Genomic DNA, 26268 nt, shown 5'->3' on the forward strand with positions numbered 1-26268 from the left:
TAGTAAGAAGAACATCTGAATCCAATACTACTGCATTATGAAGTAAATTATGTTTTACAAATTTCACAAAACTGCAGTGCAACCTTTTTTTGTTTGTATACTTTATGGGCGCTGTGCAATAGTTCTGCATACAAATATGCAGCATATCTAAGAACACAGAAAGTCTCAAACTATGAAACTGGAAAAAAATATTACAGGGGTTAAAATCCTCATCAGACATTTACTCAAAGGTTCAGGTGGAATGATAGCATAGCGTCTTGCTATTGTAGCTTACTACAGTACATAGGCCATAACACAGTCCTGAGCATTATTCCAGTTTACAGCACAGCTTTCACCCACCCAGTGCCATGCCATCAAATAGCTCTGCTTTGCTTTATTAACGTTAACTAAAGCACCAGGCATTGGAGAGAGGGCGGATATTGTCTTTTTATGACTTGACCTTTTGAGATATTAGTTTCTTTTTTTTGATGAATAACTGTTGTCGAGCTTCCTCTGAATGAGGGAATTACACCTTGGGTAAACAACTCCAGAGTTTTCCTGATGGTTTCAAAGGTGGCTCCTGACACAGTAGAGGGAATACGTATACATCATCCCCATTCACCACAGAACTACAGCATAGGGTTGGAAAACAAAAGTCTGTTTTAGTGACTCGAATGGCGAGTTGTGTTAAATAGGTGGGAGAGTGGTTCATTAGGACTGCCTTTTAGAGCATGGAAAATGACCTTTTCCCTCGTAATTGTAGTCTGAGTTCATAGATAGTTGACTGGAACCATGGCGTATGTTGACAAGGATCACTGGAAACAATTAACATTACATCTTACCAATTTCTCTGCAAGTGATTCTCGGTCGCCACTTTCTTCACACCGCTTTAATTTTGTGACATCTCGATTTGATTATATGTGACAAATAAGTAAGACAAATAAGATGAATACTCTAGTACAATGATCAAACACTGTGAACCACATCTTATATTCTGTTGTGTTTCACAATATCTCTTAGATTCAATCAACTATATCCTCAAGGAGTGTTCCTATGAAGTCTTATGAATGACACTGTCTTGTTCAGCACTGGAAGATTTCCAAGTGCAATCTTAATTCAGTATTACAAAAGGGAAGGTAGTTACAAATCAACAGGACATATTTGTAAGACATTTCTGCGATTTGCAATTTGGGAGCAACAGAAATGATAGAATATAGATTGACTTTAATCCTATTTTTGAGTCTCAATTGCTTTCATCGTCAGAAATCTCACCCCCACTCCTTGGCGTGTTGATAAAGCAATTGTGGTTGAAGAGAGCAAGTATTTAAGGTATCTGCAAGTGTGATGCACATCTGTCAAACAGCCCAAGGGCGAAATCCAGCACACAACAAGGCAACAAATGCTGATCCGGGACTTCTCTGCGGCAAAATAAAATATGGCTCAAGTTTTCATTAAGGTGCTATTGATTAGCTTTTCCTGGCAATGAATTATGGACGACATTAAATAAAAAGGAAAATATTTTTATGACTTTGCTGAGGCCATGCCAGAATCCCCCCGTACCTCTCGCACACTCGCCCTGACAAGCATTTTGTTTTCTCTTGAATTCTTGTGGCTGTCGCAAAACCTAGAGTGAGGTTTTTTTTTTTCTTCATAAAGACAGAGGTTTGTGAGTTTTTATCACCCTAGATCTTTTGGTGTCTGTGACATAAGGGGTGCAAGGCGTGAGGTTTGAGTTTGAGTACTGTACCATGTGAGGTGTGTGTTTCAGTGGCAATGGTTGGACCATGCCAGAACACTACACAGCAAGCTCAATATACTCACATGGGTAGCAAATGGGTTTAAGAGAATGCATTGAAATAGTTCAGATTTTAATGGAAAAGACAGACGACTAGTTGAAGCTTCCAGAACATTTATGATGTTCACATCCATTTTTGTCTCACCCATCACCAGACGTGGTGTACTGTACAACATAAAAAAAAAAGCTTTTTTACCTCTTCTTTCAGACCTTAGCCTCAAGATAACTTTTCCATATTGTTATGACCCCTCTGTACATGTATCATATTCCATATCACATTTAAAAAGTCTGCAGGGGTACGTTTGGGGTAATAAAAGCACAGTAATGATGTCTCAATAGATTAAAGGTCTGTGGTTGTGAAGAATTCTCATCCTTCCGGGTTGGTAAAATGAGCCTGACTGTACAATTGTGATGTAGAATTACAGATAATGACTGTAGATCTAACATCTTGTCAGAGGTCTGGTACCCTTCATGTATTGCCTAGCGCCAAATTGTGTGTGCTTGTGCACATGTCATCACTCATATCTGTGCAAGTGTGTGTTGTGTTTGACTGTGAATGTATGTACCTGGAAGTCATGTAGGTTGTGGTTATACACAATCAGCTCTTCTTATATTGACAAATTGATAAGTATATAGGTGAAAAAACATTGGATAGCTCTCATGTTGCCTTTTTGATTACAGGTTTTGAAAATGAACAATGAACAGGTGTGAGAGAAGTGCACATTGTACATTTTGGACTTAAATGATGATGATGACATTGGCAAGGTTTTTCAGAAAATAAGTGCTGACATGTTGGGGGAATGCTAGTCACGTATGATACTGTTTATTGTAAGCTGTTATCAGTATACTCTAAACCCATTGTGTACATTTTGTAAAGGAAGATATAACAGCTTATTTCTTTATACTCTTTTATCTCTTTTAAACAAGACATGTCACTGAAACTGCAGAAGCGTAGATGACATTTGTTTGCTGCCAGATTAACTCGCTCATTCATTCTTTTTCTTTCTGTCAGTAGCAGTAGCTCTCTCTCTCTCTCTCTCACACACACACACACACACACACACACACACACACACACACACACACACACACACACACACACACACACACACACACACACACACACTCACATGTACAGTATACACTATTCTGGCATTAGTTTCGACTTCACTGTGCATCATTGGAATGTACTGGCTGTTGGAGGGGAACACTTTTATTTGAATAATTACATCTTTCTAAAACAGCCTTGAACCAGTTTGTCTTGTTTTGTGTTTCAAAGACATAGTGTCTTCATACATAAAAGTCTCCCTTTTTTCTGACTACAAGAGGTAATTGGAGTCAATTTGTATTTGACCTGGACTAAGTTTGTTTATTTTCATTTTGATATTTTTATTTGACTCTGGGAGCACAAAAAATGGAAGGGGATTTGAACAGGACATAAGTGAAATATTTTGATATCATACCATTTCTTGTGTGCCCATGTGTTGGGCAAGGGTAGAAGGGCTCGTAGGGCCTCGAAATCTGAGGGCCTCAAAGACAGCATATCACACCCTATAGTGTTGCTGAGCCTTGCAGCCCACTTGAAATTAGCCTCTGAGCCAGCACAACAATGTGTGCTGGCTTTTTCTCAGCTTTTTCTCCCTACTGACAATTTAAGTAGGATCATTTTTAGAAGCATATCTAAAAGAGAGCATTCCAGGCATCTACTGTCCTTTTGAAAAATAGATCCATGTCACTAACGATCCTGTTATTAAAACAAACATCTTACACAATGTGTTTTCAGAGAAATCTAGCCACACCAACAGGGCGTTGCAGCAACTTACTTTACATGTATACTGTGGGATTCTGACATTCAATGGGGAGATATGAATTTAAAAAATGCCACAAACACACACACACACACACAGTACAGAACTTACTGTTCCTTGTGTTAAGTGCTCAAACTTGTTTTTCAAGCTAACTAGCTAAGCAACAACAATACACGTGAATTCAGTAAATACAACCTGACTTAGGAAGATATATGTCTCACTTGAGTGATCTCGTTACAGATATGGGAAAACATTGAAATAAAATGACGGATCACTGTCATAGCTAGAGGATGCTATGTATGCAATTTGAATAATGTCTTAAAGGGGAAGCTTGTAGTTTTGGCCCTCTTTGGCCACACTGAAAATGTGAAAACATAAATATGCTACGTTTTTGAATAGTAGGAAATATGTGCATATCATTGTTACCAAACAAAGCAAAACAAACGGTACATAAAGGCCAGTGCTTGACCACGACACAAGATTGTAGAAAGCTCTTTGTTTGGACCAAAACAAAGCTCTTCACTGAACGTTCTTTATTACGTGATCTGTTTCCTTGATCGCTATCGATTTATCATGGTCATTTAGCACTATTTTAACGCTCAAATCTACATACAGTAATGGACCTTTAACAGTTGGCTATTTCATTAGTATTCAAATACATTTGATTACTGTAGGTAACTGATTAAGCTGCCACATTATCGCAATCAAGATACAAATAGACTGATTTGAAGATGCATTACAACATCAATTGAAATACTGTAGGTGTGATAGTACTTTATATAACAGCTCAATGACTGCTAGCTATTTTATGTGCTCACACTCAGGCACTTAATGTGCCAGGTGTTTCGCCAAAGATTTTTCCAGAAGACAAATGGAAAAGTACCATGCCTTTCAAACAACTCATTCATGTGTCTTATAATCCTCTCATCACCATCAAGCCCCAAAAGCTGCATTTTATGACAGAATCTTGTTTTTGTCAGACATAGCTTCCAGTTTACGTTTTCAGGTAATTATAGCGTTGTGCACACAAGAGTGGCACAAATTAGCACTTTGGGCGAAATATCAGTTGGCTGAATGCCCACTGTGTATGGCCTGGACATGAGCAGAAAATGATACACACGCAAACATACTCTCCTTAAATGTTGGGAAAGGCACTAAGGGTGTGAGTCAAGGTGTGAACTGTTGTCTTTCTGTTTTGTTGTAAACTAAGTTTAGCTTTGTGACCTGACTGGTTTTGAATCAAAATTTAATCTGAAAACGTTTATGTCCTTGAGTCCCCTGGAAGGAGCATACCATGAAGTTTCAAACCCTCAAGATTGATGATCTGAAGAAGATTAGCTCACAGTATGACAGATCAGGGAGAAATTGATCTGGTATTGAAAATCTGATCTGCCTGAAACTCCTATTGCAGCTGACCAGTAAAACCTGGAGCAAATTACTTTAGGTGTACACACCTAAGAAGAAGACCATTGTACAGTACACGATTACCATCTTTCAAGACCAGAGGAACCAGGAGTATGTGAGAAGAATCTGAGTGTGTTCCAGGTCATCAGTGCTACCACTATGGGGACTCATCACCCAGAAGGTTCACATGAGGTCTGGAGTTTTGCTCAGAGATGTCATAAAAGAGAAGCTGATTTCGACTCAATGCCTGTGTCCTGACAGCTGAAGCCCATGGAAGGAACTGGGGGATGGAGCATAGCGATTAAAGCCAGTTCCTCCTTATTACAAGTGGAATTTCCTCGCAGCTGATTGAAGTTTCAGCATATTGCTGCCACATTCCCTCCCACAAGCCGAGTTTTAATATTTTGCAGAGAGGAGGGGGCGGATGAGAGACTATCAAAGTCACTAGCATTTATTTTTTACTTCTTTGCACTCCATTGACCCAGCTGCAAGTCAAATTTTAGAAGCATTAAGTAATTTAGTGCAAGTTGTATTTTTAGCCAGAATGTTCATGTTCAAAACAGGCAACAATCAAAAGCAAATGGAGAAACTACGATCAGATTATTTATTTAGCCAGCTTCTGATCAATACTTGCTGAGAATTTGTATGATATGTACAGTATTTACTATAATACAATGTGCAGAAAAAACAACAATAAGTAAGCTCATGCCATTTAGCTGTTCTATGCTAAGTTAATGTAATCCTCTAATGTTTAGTGTAACGCATCAATCATGCAAAAATCTATTGTTGCATTAGCCTTGAAAGAACAATAATAATAAAAATGCTATAATGGTTTTAGCTTCCTTTCCATAAATCATGTTGGTAGGGGGACAGGGGTGGGGGCATCTTAACTTGCAGAGTATGCCATTTCAGTCCATCTGAACAGTTGAAGTCATGCTGAATATTGATATAATATTGAACAATAATCAGGCATGGAGTTGGACCTTTTTCAACATGGTGTTTGAAATACAGCATGACAGTGTGAGTTTCTCTATCTAACTGAATTTGACCCAACACCTTCCCCAATGACATAAAGCAGTTTTTTGTTCGATAGCCACTCAGTGCGACGCTGTAAATCAACAGTAAATGCATAAAAACGGTGTCGAGCAGGAGATTTACTGTAACACTGAAAATCCTTTTAAACAAATATTAAAATAGGGCCCAAATCAGTCTCAAAGTCGTTTAAGAGGTCATCGCACTTCAGTTTAGAGCTGGGCACTGAAAGCTGACAGGCTGTCAGAATTTACATTGGTATTAGCATTTGATTGATGACACAACTCACAGACTCAGGTCTCGTTACATAGGAGTATGTGTCTACGATGTAGGGGCCAAATGCAAATGGAACAAATACAGAATAGGAGCACAATGCACTTTTGAATAGTTATGTCTTATGTGTTCTGTAACATCATTATACAAATGTTCATGTAGGCAAACAACATAGTGTACAGATAACGTTGAAGTAGCTCCTCTGCAGGTTTGGTGTGGATTAGACAAAGGCACTGTGGTGGATTACAACTCTAGGAGTAGGTAGATCTGAGAAGAGCCTTCCTACCATGTGGTTTCAACCTGGGTCCTCTAGAAGGGCTTTACAGAATAGTGCTCTGAGCACTGCTTGAAGAGGCATCTCCATTTCACAGAGAGAATACACTCTCCAGGAAGTGGGTGGAGAAGATAATACTCCAAAAGAAAAAAGGAAAAAAGGAAAACTATGAAATTAATAAAGCTTTAGTTGACATAATCACTCATTTTGAACCTAAACCGAAGAGAGCAACAAAACAAATCATTTTTGGGGAAAGAATACATGTATTTTAATGCCTTCAAGCAAAACTAATTAAAGACGACACCTCATTTACATAAATAAGCATTATAATTTGCATGGAGGCACGGGGGAATAGAGTCAGAAAAGAAAGCAATATTTTGCAGTCTGCTAATTTCATTTTATTTAGGATTTAAGCTTAATAAAGATTCATTTTGGAGGCGAAGAGAAAATAATCAAAGGGGAAATTTGAACTATCTCCAAAGATGCAGCAGCCCACTATTCAAAGGGCCTTTTCCGAGTCACCAGATGACTCCTAATCTGGAGTGGCACTTCCTGGCCTGGCTCCAACACCAACTCCTTGAAAGGTAACATTTTTTAGAGCCCAATTTATTAGTATGCAGTTCTGGCATCGGGTAGAGAATTAATGGCGGTGACTGATAATGACTGTAATCGTGGCACAAATGGGGTGTTGAAATAGCAAACAACGGGCACAAGGCATGTAATGGGGATTTTATTAATTACCCAAGGTCCCTAGCATGAGCAGCCTCCAGGATTTACTGTGGTCGTGCCAGTCGGTCGAGGAGGGGTCACCCGGTCTAATCTGAGAATGAAGGGGTCAGCACAGAGACGGCAATGGAGGGCATCGGAGGGCGACATGCCACACTTCTGTACTCACTCTAAAACAGCTCCATAATACTGCAAGGGCCGGTAAGCAGCACTTAGAAGATGAGGGGATTCCAATCAGTATCCTCGGATATGCACTTTAACAGCAGAATGTTTTGGCCATATTCAGTCAAAACTGATCAAGAGGAATTGACAGGTTGAAGCTGTACAGCATTCTGACCATCCTGTGATGTTTCATGTCCAGTTGAGTTTCTTTTCTGCTTCACATATAAATCTGCTTCATCATTTTATGTTTACTTACTTCAAGATTTACTTACGTCAAGATTACGAACAGGCAACATAACAACGCCACAACTGTGAATTGCGCTACCTCTATCCCTTTGTTCTCAGTTAGAAAATAAAACATACTGTAGCATTGTCAGGTAGGAAGGCCCATTCACACATCAAGAGAGGATTGATTAAAAGTCCTCTTTATTACCCACTGCATCCTTAATGGACGGTAGACATTCAAAATGGAAGAAACAATTAGAGTTTTACTGCTTTGTGGGCACTACTGATTTATATAAATCACAGCACAGGTGTAAATTTTCCTATAAAAGACAGAACCATTCCTTGCATGCACAACACGTCCACAAACACATAGAACACACCACACGTTTTCACACTCCTTTAAAATGGTTGGGCCCTACTGGTGAGAGAACCACCTTGAGGGAATAAGTAAACTGTTTGAATGCTTTATCACTACTAATCATACTCAAAACGTTTTAGCCCAAAAAGTTGTTTTCCCTGTGGCACATCTAGCTTTCCTAAGAGAAATGAAGGTGCAATGACTATTTGATTTTGGCTGTGTTATATTAATTTTTATTCTGGGAAAAGGGACAGAAGGGGCTTCATCCAACACTCTTTTATTCTTAAGCACACACACACACACACACACACACACACACACACACACACACACACACACACACACACACACACACACACACACACACACACACACACAACAAAGAGAGCAGCTGGATTTTATTTCAGAGAATAAAAGCAATAATGGTTGGAAGCCTTTGAAATCATTAATAGATAAAAGAATGAGAGATCACATGACATCTGGAGGGAGATTGAAGTTTGATCGCATCTTGTGTCTGATCCATTATCCCGCAAGAAAAGAGGCAGATAACAATCTGTTTTAAGTAATTAACCAGTGTGAGACAAGCATGGTATAGGTGTGTTATTTCATAGATCAACACAACTGCATCATCACCAACCAGTTGAAATATTATGTGACTTTTGTCTGAAAGAGACATTCTGCTGTCAGGAATGATACTCCTATAGTAAATGGCGGGTGGTGGTGTGTTTGTTTTGGTGCATATTTTGTAAATTTTTGCTTCAGGGCAATGAAGATGAGCATGGTACAATAGATTAGAAATCTTGTCATTCAGGTTCAGATGTTTTGATAAACTCTGTCAACCCGGTCTTCAAATGTGAGCAACAATCTGCGAAAACTCTCATGTACTACTTTCAAAGCTTTCACATGCATATTTCATGTATTTCTCCCTCCAAGTGCCCCTCTTACCATTTGAAAACGAGTGTGCCCTTATCCACCTCTACCTGTACCTGTACTTTTTTGTGCAAAGAAAATGAATCAAAAAGCGGTAAAACCTCAGTGAAAGCAGATGACTACAGAGGCTGCCTCAAACAAATCTTCAAATACCTTATCTACACTGTAATCTGACTTTGTTTGATTTGCGCCAGATCTAAGCTTCAATTAGCAATGATATCAGATGTGACCCAAATATAAGCAACTAAAAGCTTTCTAAAAAAAGAAAAACATTTTGTGATTTTGTGTAATTTGTAACCTTTCATTCCACAGTACTTATTTTCTTTTCAGATCATATTTTCAAGATTAATGCACAAATCGATTACCTCAGTTAACAGGTTATATTAGCTGAATGGATGAAAGATATTTTATCTGAAGACCTTTGAGGTTTAACTTGCACAGTCATTGAATGGTTAACATCTTACAGTTTCCTGTGATCCTCTTTTTATCAGTAAAATCAAAATGGTACACACTTTTTCAGAGGATTTCTTTATTCACATGTTTTGACGAGGTCTTCAAAACAGATTTAGGTAATATTTAAACTTATTTAACCTTGCTTTTTCCTTGTCAAAGGCCTAGCTTTTGATTGTGTTTGTCTTTTTAACTTCTAAGGTCAAATCCATTGTGTACTGAGAGTCAGAAGTGGTATAATTATTTGAAATGGATATCCTTAACACTAAAATATTAGAAACAGGAAAGACTAAAAACTAACTGTTGACCACAAACCCATTTACTGGAATAGAAAAACTAATTAGCTATTTTATGCCATTGTTTACAACAAATAACCAAAAAAGTACGTTTCTAGATAAACAGGCTGTATAACTTATGAGTATTAAGCATTCCTTCTCATCACAGTTCTAAGAAGCAACATCCCGGAAACTGAAACCTAAATTCCCTTTCATACATTTCACACCTTTCTCTAACTTTAACTTTCCCCTCCAATGGTTCAGAAATACAGAAGCTTTTTACACTTATCTGAACAATATTTAGCCAGTATCACACATAAATGCAGTGGCATCACCGCTAGTGTATTAATCACTTGATCATGGTGTCCCTTAAAAAAGAAAATACTTTGGCGTTATATTGTACATTGTACACATTTTCATTGTGATATCTTGTTGGAGAGCAAAGAAGTGAGCAAGAGGCAGAGATCAGATCCCATTGTCGAGAGTGATTGACAGCCTCCATAGTGCATGTAAACAGTAACTCTGTGGCAAGGGTACTATAGGCAGAATGAGGGCTTTATAAGCTTAGCCCCTGACCTGTACCTTTTAGCAGCTTCGAGCTGATCTTTGCCTGCTTGTCACTTGATCTTTATAAACACATCCTGAACTTACACAGTGTGAAGAACACTTTTTTTTATATCCTAGAAAAAGATCCCGCAGAGAAACCTGCATCATTGAATGAATAATACCACACATGTCCCATTTAGATATGAAATATCCATATTCCTGGCACTTTTCGTTTTGTTTCACCTCAAGTACCTGTTCCATGGGTGTGTACATTTTTGCAGATTGTGAGGTCATGCTTGAAAAATGTAATGAAAAACATTTCATGTCATGACACATCAAAACCTGTTTTTACATAATGATTGGATTTTTTTTGTTATATCAGCACAGTCGTCAAACACGCAATGAATGTTCCTTTCTTTTTGTTTTGTTTCTTTCTTTCTTCTTTCTTTGCTTTTGCTCTAACCGGATCTTAGGAGAGTGAGACTGGAACAAAATGTGACAGCATTCTTTCACAGTGACGTACAGTATACTGTAGTTTCACTGGTTTAGACTCATCTAATACCTTTTTAGAAATCATGAAACTTGTTTCTGAATAACCAGTTGACAGTAAGTTTTGACCCTGTCTGAGAATTAAATGAATCAGACATGGTGTATGCAAACTGTAGGATTGCGACATAATTATCTGTGACAAAACATGAAATGAGTTGTAATCCACAAAAAAATATTTTTTTTCTTTTACAGCTTTAGAGTTTGTCGTGTTGATTGGGAGCGGGAGCTAATGGCAAATTTTCACTTAATGTAAACAACAAAGTTCCGTTCTACTCCAAAGTAGTATTCCTTGAGGCCTTTATGTAAAGATCCTTCAGTGCTGGAGAGGTGTCTCAGACAGGAGTGCTGCCTCACCTGGTCCTGTGTTTACCTCAGATGGCAGGATTAGGAAGAAGCCATGTGGAAGACATGGCTCTAATCCACCCTGCTATTACTTGGCACGCAGACACTGTGATCCACCTCCGCTCTCATATGGTGCATATGCTAAAGGCGGTGTATTGCACCTTAGGTACTGTAGACATATCCACATACCAACTTTGGCCAAAAGTTAAACCCACAAGGGTTTATATCAATCTGACTTAGATAGATAGATAGATAGATAGATAGATAGATAGATAGAAAGGTACTTTATTGATCCCAGAGGGGAAGTTAAGGCGTTACAGCAGCTCACATCACAAACAACAACAACAAAATAAAGTGACAATAGAATAGAATAATAGAATAAAATAGACATCTGGAAACATTATATACAATAGGAACAGTCCAGTATAATTTAACATCCCCCAACCTGACTCTGATCACCCCGATTGAGCCAGCCGGAGGAGGAGTTGTACAGTCTTATTGTGGCATGCAGAAAAGATCTCCTATAGCGCTCCTTAGTGCAACGTGTTTGTAGTAATTTGTTGCTAAAGGAGCTTCTCTGCTCTGCCACAGTGTCATGTAGGGGATGGAAGGGATTGTCCATGATGACCAGGAGTTTGGTCCTCATCCTCCTATTGGCCACCTCCTCCACAGTGTCCAGGGTGACACCGAGGACAGAACCAGTTTTCCTAATAAGCTTGTTCAGCCTCTTGGTGTTACCTTCCTTGATGCTGCGGCCCCAGCATACCACCGCATAGAGCGTTGTGCTGGCCACCACTGACTGGTAGAACATGTTCAGCAGAGTCCTGCACACGCCAAAGGACCTGAGCCTCCTCGGCTCTAGCCCCTCTTGTACAGGACATCTGTGTTACCAGTTCAGTCCAGTTTATTGTCCAGGTGCACCCGCAGGTACTTGTAGCTCTGAACCACCTCCACATCCTCTCCCTGGATGAAAACAGGAGACAGGGGGACCCTAGTCCTCCTAAAGTCCACCACCATCAGCTTTGTCTTGATGATATTGAGTAGCTGCTCACACCACTCAACAAAACTGTCCACCAGTCCTCTGTACCAGTCCTCTGTACACTGACACATCCCACAATTGCAGAACCGTCCGAAAACTTTTGCAGATGGCAAGTATCTGTGTTGTGCCTGAAGTCCGAGGTATAGAGGGTGAAGATAAAGGGAGCCAGAAGTGTCCCCTGGGGGGTGCCAGTGCTGCTCACCACCCAGTCCGATACACATCCCTGCAGCCGTACAAACTGTGGCCTGTTGGTCAGGTAGTTCATAATCCAGGAGACAACGGGGGAGTCCACCTGCATCCTCAGCGGCTACCGGTCTATAGTCATTCAGAACACTGGGGTTGCTTTTCTTTGGTACCGGTACCAGGCAAGATGTTTTCCACATTGATGGGCCTTTTTCCAGACTGAGGCTCAGGTTAAAAAAGGTACTGGAGTAGTACTCCACACAGCTGGTCCACGCAGACTTTGAGCACCCTCGGGCTCACACCGTCAGGGCCCGCAGCCTTCCTGGTGCGGAGTTTCCCCAGCTCTCTCTTCACCTGAGACGTACTGATGAAGACATTAGAGCGGGGGGTGGTGTAGGGGTCGTTGGCTGTGGCAGTGGTGTCGGGGAGCAGAATGATGGGGGGCGCTGAAGAGTTTTCAAGTGAGGAAATGGTGGGGCTGGAGGAGGAGGGGAGGTGTGAATGGAGTCAGAGGGGCTGGAGAGGGAGATGGAAGGGAGAGGGTACTGGATGGGACAAAGGGATAGGTGAGAGGTGTGAATGGGTCCAGACAGGGTGGGGGGGGGGGTCTAGGACATTGATAGGGGGAGGGCTGTAGAGGTGTAGGCATCCTTCACATTGCATGTCAGAGCAAAAACTCTCTTCCATAGACTTCCATCCGGCAAAAGGTTCCGGTCAATCAAGACCAAAACCTTGCGCCACCTGAACAGTTTCTTCCCCATGGCAGTGGGGCTCACAAACAAGCTCCCTGCCTCTCACTGACTCTGGGACTTCCATGCACCAACCTCACCAAGTCAATTTCCTGTATGTGAAAATATACTTGGCCAAATAAAACAATTCTGATTCTGATTCTGATTCTGAACCAGGCTATGAGGTCGAAGGAATTGTCCATAGACCTCCGAGACAGGATTGTGTCAAGGCACAGGGTACAAGAACCCAATGGTCTGCAATTGTGGGATGTGTCAGTGAAGGCTAGGAGACCTGGTGGACAGGGTACAATTTTTTCTGCAGTATTGAAGGTCCCCAAGAACACAGTAGCCTCCATCATTCTTAAATGGAAGACGTTTGGAACCACCAAGACTCTTGCTAGAGCTGGCTGCCTGGCCAAACTGAGCAATAGGGGGAGAAGGGCCATCGTCAGGGAGGTGACCAAGAACCCAATGGTCACTCTGACAGAGCTCCAGAGTTCCTCTGTGGAGATAGGAGAACCTTCCAGAAGGACAACCATCTCTGCAGCACTCCACCAATCAGGCCTTTATGGTAGAGTGGCCAGACGGAAGCCACTCCTCAGTAAAAAGCACATGACAGCCCGCTTAGAGTTTGGCAAAAGGCACCTAAAGGACTCTCAGACCATGAGAAACAAGATTCTCTGCTCTGATGAAACCAAGATTGAACTGTTTGGCCTGAATGCCAAGAGTCACTTCAGGAGGAAACCAGGCACCGCTCATCACCTGACCAATACTATCTCTACGGTGAAGCAATGTGGTGGCAGCATCATGCTGTAGGGATGTTTTTCAGAGGCAGGGACTGGGAGACTAGTCAGGATCGAGGGAAAAATACAGAGTAAAGTACAGAGAGATCCTTGATGAAAACCTGCTCCAGAGCGCTCAGGATCTCAGACTGGGGCAAAGGTTCACCTTCCAACAGGACAACGACCCTAAGCACACAGCCACGGCAACGCAGGAGTGGCTTCGGGACAAGTCTCTGAATGTCCTTGAGTGGCCCAGCCAGAGCCCGGACTTGAACCCGATCGAACATCTCTGGAGAGACCTGAAAATAGCACTCCCAACCCAACCTGACTGAGCTTGAGATGATCTGCAGAGAAGAATGGGAGAAACTCCCCAAATACAGGTGTGCCAAGCTTGTTGCATCATATCCAAGAAGACTTCACTGCCAAAGGTTCTTCAACAAAGCACTGAGTAAAGGGACTGAATACTTATGTCAATGTGATATTTCAGTTTTTTATTTTTAATACGTTAGCAAACATTTCTAAACACCTGTTTTGGCTTATGGGGTATTGTGTGTAGATTGATGTGGGAAAACATGAATTGAATCCATTTAGAATAAGGCTGTAACATAACAAAATGTGGAAAAAATTAAGGGGTCTGAATACTTTCCGAATGCTCTGTAGACCCAAGACCTTCTGCCTGGATCTTTACAGAGCTGAGTGATTCCTTCTAATGCATCTGTTCTCACTGAAAAAAATATACCTTTGATACTGATATCAGATCAAGTGGACAAAAAAAGAAAAATGACGTAATTTAGGTGTCTATTTAGCAGCAGATTAGGTTTACATCGAAAACCACGCTTGTATGGACAGACATCCATGATGTCAAAAACTGTGAAATATTATGATGATAATATAATTTTTTCCATATCATATTATCATCTTATTATCATGAGATCATTCAAATGATTTCTGTAGTGGCACCGTTATAAAATTATTAAAATCACTCTGAGACTTTTGCTTGCCACTTAATCCTAACTACCACCATAGTTAAACAGTATAGGGGAATTGTCATTAAAGTACAGTAATATGTGGAATATGAAGTCAATCTCATTAGAAATTTAATGGGAAATGTAATTAGCAGCAGTAATAATTATCTTATTTATTAGGTTTTCTGCTTATTTATCAACTACATTTAAACTGGTAATTAGCAGTCATTAGGAGTGTGTTAATTTTCTTATCTTAACTCATTGTACTGTATATGGAAAAACTTCTCAGAAAATCTGCAAATGTGGGTTTTGGATTAGAACTATGGAGTATTGCATGATTGTTCCAATTAAGTTACATTTCATGAGGATACATGAGTATTGGAGATTTTGGAACTATAAAGATTTGTTTCCATATAGTTTATTGTTTAAAGTATCCTCTTACCCTGCAGCCATACATTTGCCTCTGTTGTCCACTGTGTACAATAACCTCACACCAGAGTTAAAGCATGAGACCCTGCAGCTTTTCCATGCAGTTTTTCATGCAGTTATCCATGGGGTCACCAAGGGCATCATGTTTTGAATGAAGGTTTAGGTCTTTAGTAACATGAAAGGATATGTTGTTGTTATAAAGTGGTATCCAAAACGATGTCTGTCCCACCAGACAATACATTCATGGCGTGGGTTCAGACAGTTTATTTAACCCCGGTGTGGAATGTGGCACTACACAAATGAGGTCTTTTTAGGGGGAGCACTCCATCAAAATGGACCAGAACTGTCTCTCTTGGTTCGGCATTTCAGAAGTGGTTTGCTTTCACAAACCTAAAGCTTTTTCATTCCCATTTTGGCAATAGTTTATTGGTCAATAAACACTGAAGGCTAATCGTCTTTTGATATAAATACTGTGCCCTATTTTCCCTTGAAAGAGCTAATCTAATAAGATCACAAGATAGATAATAATGTCATGTATTGACTCAATAAGTGGTTTCATAATATTCAAAGTATTTCCTCTGTAAATGCATAATTGGTTTGTTCGAGTGGATCACACTTGCAAATTCAATATTTATATTACAGTTCTGAAGGTGTGAACCTTTTGCTGAGGAGCTGTATTGGTGTGAAAAGCTTCTCCAGCCCACCGTAACACTTAAATTCTGTTGCTGCCATTGATAGTACACCACAGCATGTTGACCAACAATAGTTCACATGTGAACATATGTAATGTATTATTGTGGCACATTGGGGGGAGTGAATATAGGTGTGAGGGCCACACAGCCAAAGAGAGACTGCTAGCCATGCTACAATCTCTAAGTGTAAATAAATCAAAAGTCATTGCATTTAATACAAAACTCCCCCTTTTTACCTCTATAGAAATGGCAGTGAGTGTCCCTAAGCAGTCATGAGCTGAAGCCAGAGGGAGTATCTTAGAAGCACTGCAGCTGGAGGTGTTGCCCAACTAGAAGGTGAGTGTCATGAATATCCCGCCTCCAATATCTCAGTGTGTTTGTATGCGATGTGTGACTGTCATTGGACGTTATCTTCAGCCTTCTCTCACAGCCCTCTCACAGGCCTCACGGTAAGTAACTGCAACATGTTATATTTCACAACAATACTTACAGTAGCAACTTAGCATAGTCATCAGTATCCACTTCAATATAGCATACTATTACACCTCTTTATAAACGGATGAATTGACTTAGCCATCTTTACATAAACGTGGGTCTGGCTTGTGATACGGCAAGCTATAGAGACAGATGATTGGTTAAGATAAGTAAGGCACAGTAGATGCAATAGTTTTATGAATACACATGTTCACACAATTAGCATTCTTCTGTTACTATGTGGATCAAATATGTGGCTCATTTTTCATAAAGCACAAAAAGCTCTTGTACAGTACAGTATCAGCGTCTGTGCTCAGCGTAGAAGTTGCGCCTCTGCTTCTTGGAACAACTTAATTGTCTCAAACATGCACACAAGCGGCACACACGAGTCATGATACCCCAAGGCCTAGATTAATTAAGCTATGAAAACCCATGAGCAGGGAGCATTCAGCAGGTGCCTATTTGCCTTGGTATGGGACTACTGCTTTTGGCAGTGGTGCAGTGGCTCATTATAAATCTATAATTAAGTTACAATTTTATTTGCTTTTTTAACATACTGTCATCTGGGATTGACATGGTTTAAACTCTTGGCTATATTGCTACTGTATGCCCTATTCCTCCTCAATGATTTGACTCATTATTGACTTCATGAATAGGAGGTTATGAATGATATTTTGTCTGTGCCTTCTAGTTTTTTGTATCCTTTTTCTACAGGTGTTTTGTTTCAAATAAAGGCCTTCTGGTAATGCTTACATTTTCTTGATTTGCTCTTAATCCAAAACAAGCTGATTTGCCCACCCCGTCCTCACCTCAGCACCAAACAAACACAGTGCAGGGATGGTCCCCTGACCCCCACTGTTTAACTCATTCTGTTTTGTGGTCTGTTAGCTGTACTAAGTGAATGGGGAGAGGCAGGTCTCTGTGGGTAATGTCTGTCATTTGAGTCACCTGCCAGGAGATAGGGAGGGTGAGAAGCACAGCAGGGGCCTCTAGAGGGATGAGCAGGGCTGTGGGAGAGAATCCCCCGCACACCGGGTGGTCAGGCCCAAATGAGAGCCACACCAGAGGAGTATCATCTGCCAAGAGCTTGTTGAGGCCAACCATGTAGCCTGTGGAGGGGGGAATAGGCAGGAAATTGAGGTTAATATGCATGCTCTATATTAAGTGGAGGTAGGGCGTCCTCAGCCTCTGGTGAAGGCTCAGGTCCAGCACGATCTCTCGTAGTAACATTGCCAGACTGCAAATAGGTAATTCCAAAACACTGTATCTCATTCAGTATAGCACTGCATTGCCAAAGAATTGATCATGTGTAAAGATATCTATTTTTTTAAAAACAGAACTAGTAATGATTCATTAAAACTGGATTTTATGATTTATATTTTGTTAGTCATTGAGTTTTTCTGAAACTTTTAGAAAGGAAATAATCTCTTTTACCTGCTATGTATTAGTGGGAATGGTCCCAACACAGAGCCTTGTGGAACACCAGATTTACCAAAATGATTATTTATACTGTTGCACAATGAGCTGTCCAGCAGGAACACTAAGACGATATGTTCAGGTGAACTGATTGGTCAGCAATATGAAGATGTTGTATAGGCGCTATGTACAGTATATTACCACTCACACTTCAGCTTGTACAGTGCAACACAAGCCCATTGAAACACTGCTTTCCCTTATTCTTTCCCCCACTGTGTTTGGCCCTGGGGAGAGGCGCGTTCTACGTGTTGTAATAAGGGTAGCTGATATAATGAAGGTCATTGTAATCAGAGCTAATGTGCCAAGGAGTCAAGACACTGTAGCTTTATTTGCCAGCTAGGCCCGGCATTTGGTGCCCATGGGGATCAAGCTGATAGTGTTATCTTTGCTAACCTGACTCTAATACAGGCCTTGCTCCGCTGTTTGTGTCAGCATCACGGCTGAACTTTTCCCAGTGATACATTCTGTGTGAGGATGGGTAAGGATTGGGCTTCACTCAGCTCCATCCTGGTTAAATCCCATCCCTAGGTGTTTGTCTACTCTCAATTCATATACTTAAAGAGCCTAGCTCTCTCACCGATTCATTGGGAAGACAGTAGGGCCTTACACAGTCTTCAGTTGTTTGTACTTGGCATAAAAAACATTGCATGATGTCTGTTCTTGAAGACTTACATTTAAGAGATGACCTCTAAATCTAATCCTCTCCCTCAGGGTATGCAAATGTCCTTCAGTTCAAATTTGATTTTTTTTGTCAGTCTGGGACAGTGTGGAGTTTATTTTAAACTGTTACTCTGTAGAGTGTAAATATGGGAAGTAGGTTTGCCTTTTTAAAACTACATACCCCAGATAGACTGCCTCTTGACACTGTATCTTGTATATGTTTGCCCCAGCCCTAATGTTCTCTTTCTAATAATGTTTGCACTGTTTTGAAAGAACTGGAATAATGAGAAATACACAGTCTTATGATTTAGCTAAACCAGGACATGAAATTTGTCATAATGCGATATCTGAATGCACCCAGAGTGAGACACTGTGAATGATTGATGGTACCTGTATTCTTATTCAAATGTAGGCATTTATGTGGATGTGATCTCTATTTCTACCTTTTTTTTGATTGCCGACAAGAATGTCTGGCAGGAATATTACTTTAATTTCCAGTATGGTAGTACATTATTTTCTTTGAAAAAAACTATACAGTTTGTTGTATTACTTTTAACTGCGGTGCCATTAATTAATTAATGATGAATTCCTTTGTCCTTTAAAGGCACAATCTGGGATTTGTTCTGTTGTTCAATGGTAATTTCAATTCAGGATATATGTACCATTTGATTCTCAAAGAATATTTATTGCCTAATTAGCTTAAATTGTGACTTTAGATCGCCTTACAAAATGTTGGTTCTCTAAAGAAGATTTCTTGCCTGTCATTTTCTGCCTTTTCACACCACATTTCATAACCCATGTCCGACTGGGTATTCATAATGAACCCCAAAGTCCATAAAATCAGAAACAAAACTCATTGACAGTGGGCTACTTCAATAGAGACAGAACGTTGGTCCACTGTTCTTTCACTTTTCATAATTGCCTTTTTTACAGGGCATGCTGCTTTCTGTTAGAAACATCAAAGGCCTTTCCCTATTCATTCAAGCACCTTCAGAAAAAAAAGCTGTCCATATCTAACTCTGTGACTCCCCTGGCCCTATCATTCAAACTTCCACCCTGCTCTTTGTGGCTTCCTAGAGGACCACAGTGAAATGATCTCTTTTGTTTCGCATCATTAGTTCCATCTGTTGTGCGAGCAGGCCTGTCTGTTCCGGAGCACGGCAACGTGATGGTCGCCAGGGGCGATCGGAGACGCCACTGTCCCAGCGGCTCGTGGCTCGACCTCCGCTACCACGGCTGCCTACTCCACCATCCCCATGACACTCTCCATCGTCTGTTTACTCACATCTATTTATGCATCTGGGGGGAAACATGCATCACATACTCTTAACATTTCTGGAATGTGTATTTTGTATGCTTTCAAAGGACAGTAGTAAGCAAGGAAAGTGCTGGTGTTACTCACTGGGATATTGTGTGCTATTTTGGGATAAGTGTGCTGCTTAAGACAGTAGTGTGTTAGGAGTGTTCTTGGAATACAAAGGACATTTTCTACATTCATGGACTATTTGGCGAATAGTCTTTCATCTTGTTGAGAAAGATGGCTTTTGGATTTTATTTGTTGCTATTAAATCAAGTGCTTAACATTTTGAACAATTGAAAGGATGGTGCTCATTTTAGGTCCACTATGGCCTTCGACTGGTCAGTTTTTCAGCACAGATTTCCGATTTCCTTGCAGGGAGTCTACAATGCACCAAACAGATGTAGCATTTTCTCTCAACAAGGAAATATTTTATTCATGATTTACATAAATGATAAATCTTCAGAAAGTCTAAGTGCTGATGGGCATACACAATTTAACATCTGTCTTCCTCAGAATAATTAATAGCATAGTAGGACACTTGGGACATAAAGTAGGATTTTTTGCTCTCACTTTTAGTTGATCTAATTACATCTCAAAAACAATGCAAGTGTGCTCACTATACACAGGAATGGGATTATAAACACACTATATTCATGTACACATCATTAAACATAAAATAGCAACTCATCTTCCAGTGATGTCTGCTTCCTAGACCTTTACCATATATCTGAACCATACAGTATACGCATGGCTTCACATGTCAATGGGATCTTGTTTTATAATAGTTGTCTCACAACTAATTCTCAAATGGTTATTTCGATAATGTCACCTGGGCAAATAGCCCAGGCCTTATCACTATAGTGGGTGTAGGGATGTACAGGAAAAGGTCATCTACGTGCATGTTAATGCAGAGATCACCAGATCATTTTCATTGAAGATGGAGCCATCAGAGGTCATAGCCATCCAAATGACCTAACTTTGCAATGTAACACCTAGGTGTTAAAGTGGACCCATCCCTCTACTAGGAGGGTGGTAATGTACCTCTATGTTTTATTTCTGAACTGTGGAAATAAAATAAGAGTTATAAGGAGAGCGAGGAGCTGTTTTGTAGACATGAGAATACTGTAACTCTATAGGGTGAAATAGCTGTGTTGGTATATCGCCCGAGGTGACACTCTATTGCCAAAGTGCTGTATTTGTTGGAGCCATTATGAAATAAAGCCTGAGAAAAAGGCCACTATTCAGTTTGAATTGATTCCCTGAAAACTCCAGTAGTGAATATGCTTTCATTTTGATGGTATTACTATGGACAAAATGTGTTGTGTCGGTTTCACCTCTCCATTACTTTGCTCCATTAAGGTGAAACTGACTGATTTTATTTTTCACAGTCTATTTTCTGTGATAAAGTGAAAATTGGAGAGCTTTATTAAGTCTGAGTGACACCTAGAGCTGAGAGCCAACGGGAAAGTAAGTCGTCTGGATCTGGTTTCAGTTCATTTTTGGTCAATTTCCCTCCCCTGATCAAATACTGCCCTTTCCAGTAGGGTCCTAATGGGAGTGTCGAGTTCATGAGGCCTTCTCGCTTTCTCTGGCTCAATTACCTACCAAGGATGGCTGTTCAAATCTAGATTGTTTAGCAGGTTTTGAATAGTGTGCATCCCAAATAGGTGGTAACTGAAGGCATTCTGAAGGCAAAAATATTTTCTTTGTGAATATGAACATTCTCAGGAGGGAAAATGTCAGCAATTAAAACATTGATCGTAGGACTGAAGGAATGTAATGAATGTCAATACTGTAACAATCAGCTGCAGAAGATTTGTAGCCAAACAGGCTTACCATCTATCTCATACTTTCCCCTCTGTTCCCCCCTGTTCTCTATTTGAGTTGCTCTTTAAAAATGTTTTTTTAATGCTACTCCACTATAAGCAGAACAAACATGACCACTGATGTATTGGGTTCAGGGGCCTTCAAACTGCCTTTCAATAAAACAAGCTCAGCTGTGAGACCTACAGGATCTGCCATGCAGGGCAGCCCCCTGAAAATATCCCCCCTCCTGCTACAAAGCCATGTGTTTGGTTCCCCCAGGAGAGCCGGTATTATCCTGTGGGGTTTATTTAAACTCGTTGGGAAGGTCTTGCTTTTTTATATACTGTATATGGCATTTGTGGAACTATGAAAGCGTATGAGTTGTTTTTAAAAAAAAAAACCTTAGCCGCTATCCCTCTTCAGTCCAAAATGGATAGTGTGGGAGCTAGTTTCCTGGGTCAAGTAAACAAAGGCAGGTGTTTGGTATGGCACATGGTGCGCTGGGTGGGCCACACCTGCAGGCCCATCTGCCTGTGGCAGAAGCATGGGATGATGGGTGCTGAGAAGCCTGGGAGGGCTGGTATGGATGCCAGCCCTTTTAGCACTTTGTGAGTGACACTAATCTGAAGGGTGAGAGAAAGAGCAAGGGGGGCATGTAAAGAAAGAGCGTAAGGATGAATAATAACTCTGGCATTCTTTAAAGCGTGTGACTGAAATTTGGAGAAGTGTCTCTATTGTGTGTCTGTGAAATTATGATACTTGTCCATTACTGCTTTCCTACTACTCTGTTAACACAATTGCTTCTTCATTTGTTCTCAACAGAGTTTGAGTAAATAACGACTTATACAGTGTGCTACTAGTTATCTTCACTTCCTCTTAAATTGTACAAATGGTCTGTCTTTAGCGCATTATGTTTTGCACTATCTTTAGAGGACGACCATGCTTTGGCCAAGACATTATTGGACCATTAAACCACAGCCCCTTCCAGTTTCAAGCACTTTCCGCTTGGTGTAAATATACTGGAATTACTTTCAAAAGGGGGTGGTGCAAAAAGAAAATGGGAAACGACTTATTCTCTTAATGACACCTTGTCCTTTTAAAAGTCATCATCCTCATTTATAAATGGATATGTAGGAGTGGATTCCCCCAAGGCACTGGGTTCATCCCAATCTCCTTGTCCTAGTACAGGAAGTAACTGTCTGAATGGACCCTTGATAGTTGAGGTATGTTGATAATGTATGTGATATACTGTATCTGTATCTGACCATATACTTAATTTATCATATACAATACATAAGCAGTTATATTGTGAAATCGACTACTATACAGGGAGTGGGTGAAAAGAGGAATGGTTTTCCAATGACTGATTTAACTTGACTCTGACAACTCCCTATATGCAGACAATAGTGCATAACTGAAAACTGGTGTCCTATATTGCATATATTTTCATAAGGGTGTATTGTGAAAGAATTTGTACGGGGAATTTTTTTCATGGGAGTGAACAAAAAGATAATCTCTCTTTGGCAAGCTTCTGGATTAAAACATTTACACCCATTTACACCCGTCTACTGTGGTTAGTGTATTGGTTACACAGAACAGAGTTGCCAAACAAAAATGTGGACAAACATTTGAATCCAGCAAATCCAGATTATTGTTTGTGTATCTGCTTGATTTCAGGTAAATGCTGCTATCTTCCCTAACACAGTGAGACACAAAGCAGTGCTTTAACAGGAAATACTTCAAAAAGTTGATTATAATATTTTACAGGATGTGGCTGGTGACTTGCATCATCCTTAGAGAGAATCTCCAATTAGACACATACATTTTCACCCACTGTCTCTATGACTAGTCAAGCAACAGCTTATGGGAAATGCATTAAGTGTATTAGATTTAGTCAGTGATATGCAAGAGTCCCTTGGGGCAGGCAGATTTTTAAAATATCCTTCACACAAGGTCATATCATTGCCTATGTCTTTGTAAATGGAGCAAAGGGAGCAGTCCTTCCATATTGTGTTTATCCTATAGAAGAGAAGACAGAAGACAGGGCTGTCTAGGGGTTTCTACTAGTTAAACTTGATGTGAATCAGTTATGAAATAACTGTTTAGATAATGTAATATTTGTATTGTTTTTTGGCAATATGGACTGGGAGCTATGGTGAGGCGTAGGGTAGGTGAATAGCTGTGTTTTAGTGTGAAATTCTGGGGAAACGTATCCATCTGGCATATGAATAATTTAGATGGCTCAAGTTGGTTCCTGTTGCTGTTGTGTTTGTGCTCGGCTTTCTCTCCAAGTTCACCCCCCTCCCTGACATCACTCCTGAGGCTTGTTTGTGATGCTTAGAGGGAAGTCGTGCCACATGAGGGATCGTGGGGAGGAGAGACTCTCTCTCTCACTCTCTCTCTCTCTCTCACACACACACACACGCACAGATTGTTTAGTGTGCTAAACAACTTTGCACATCCTTTGGGATTTGGTCGGCCATTTTAGTGAAAAAAATGTAAGCATTGAGTGCGATTGTGGTATGTGTGTAATGTGGTTGGGGTGTGGCCAATATTGCATGTTTATGTAGCACTTGAATTAATGTGTTATATATTATATATTACCTGTAAAGATATTATGTAGCTCAGATATTGTGCTACTCGACAGTAAGTGTTATTCACATTTCAAAATGCTGTATACACTACATGTGTATGCAGCTGTGGGACTATCGGATGCACAAGTACTGTTCATCTACTGACTTTGAGGTTCTATAGCATATTTATGCTCTTACACACATGCACTCATGCACACATGCCAGACTAGCCAATACAAAACTGTATGGGTCCTGTATTTATTCTAGAAATGCAAACATGCTACAGTAAGCTATGGTTGAGCTGTCTCCTCTGGTGTATTCCAGTGTGTTCCCTGTCTTTAGAGGAACCAGCCAATATGAGGAGGGCGGCTTTCAGGGATAGGGGGAGGAGGGAGGGATGAGAGACGGGGAGAGGGTGGGAGGAGGGGGATGTGACAGGCCCTTGGAATCCCAACCTCTCTCTCCTGGCGCCCGCACTAATCAACCCCTGTAATTTATGCAGAAAATATGATTTATATTTAATTTCACTACACTTGCATTGTTAATTTGAGATGTAATTAACGCGTCGCCACGGCAACTAATTTCTCAATGCCGTAAATTATCACCGCCTTTTCATCAAAATTCAGTTACTTTGGCTCCTGTGTGCAATGTACTGATGCAATTAGGTTACCGGGGCAACCCGAAAGTGTTCATTTTCTTTTGTTTAATTGCAATGAGGTAGAAGTTTTTGTACCACAAGTCATGTTAACTTTTTTGGTTAACAAAGAACACACACATTTAGCTACTTTGGTAAAGAAGGACTGGAGCACAACTTACAAACACATACACCAGGCATTACGCATGTGTATACTCATGTACTGTGTACAGTATACTGTACAGTTTGCGCACACAAACACACACTCACACAGGCACACAAGTAGTGAAGTAAATTGATTGATTACTGAGAATGCTCTGCCATTACATCTATATGTGTTTCAAAGTTGTCCTTTGGGCAAGGACGGGATGTGAGAAAGAGAATCCATACATGTGATATGTGCACACAGTTCAAATTTAGGAGGACACACACACACACACACACACACACACACACACACACACACACACACACACACACACACACATATACACACACACACACACACACACACACACACACACACACACACACACACACATACACACACACACACACACATACACACACACACACACACATACACACACACACACACACATACACACACACACACACACACACACACACACACACACATACACACACACACACACACATACACACATACACGCCGCAGCACATTTCCAGTACCCACGTTTGTCCCTTTATTCCCCCTACATTGGCTGTGAAATGACTCAATATTTTAATCAACTGTATCTAATTTGCACTCAAACAGAAGATAGGGCCACGTGTGTGCGGTTGTCGCCCTGGTTGGCAGTGAGTATGCCCACCGGATGCTGCTGAGCTGCCCTGCGCTGCCACGCATGCCAGTCTCTGCGGCCCACTCGTCGCGTCCATCTCAAATCCATACCCCTTAGCTGGTCTTCAGTGGAAATATCAGGTCATTGGCTGCTAAGCTCTGGTTAACTGCAAAGGTAATTAAATTTGTAAGCAGGCTTTTTGAATCTTTTTAGCCTCTTCGGTAATACCGGCAGGGATTACAGCTTGTTTGAAGCACAGCTGTAGTTTGAGTCCCCAGCAGTAAGGGGCCAAGTCCCAATGACCAGCCTAGGTCCAAAACACTGAAACCCCTAATTGACTGTTGGACTCTCAGTCATGACGTCTTCTTTATTGCAGGGCATATACAGGAATGTAAAGAAAATTATTAGTTATTAAAGAGAGTTGCCCTTCCATTTAGATAAAATGAAAGTAATGTGCTGTATGGTAATGTATGTGTGTGTGTGCACGTGTGTGCATGTCAGTTTTATACAAACTGGGACTGTTACATCTTTTTTTCCATTGCACTCTGTCCCATCAAGGCCACAGGCACAATACTAACCAGACCATGTGGTCAATA

At 40.6% G+C, this 26268-nt stretch overlaps 1 protein-coding gene across 1 annotated transcript in view; it reads left to right on the forward strand.

Annotated features, from left to right (window-relative positions):
- casz1 (castor zinc finger 1) overlaps positions 1–26268 on the forward strand; it is a 176297-nt gene that overhangs the window by 19709 nt on the left and 130320 nt on the right. Inside the window, exon 3 of the mRNA XM_083674547.1 lies at positions 16191–16282. The gene's annotated coding sequence lies outside the window, so the exon portion shown is untranslated. The remainder of the gene's footprint in view (positions 1–16190; positions 16283–26268) is intronic.

Source organism: Argentina silus (assembly GCF_951799395.1).
Source record: "Argentina silus genome assembly, chromosome: 8".
Lineage (NCBI taxonomy): Eukaryota > Metazoa > Chordata > Actinopteri > Argentiniformes > Argentinidae > Argentina > Argentina silus.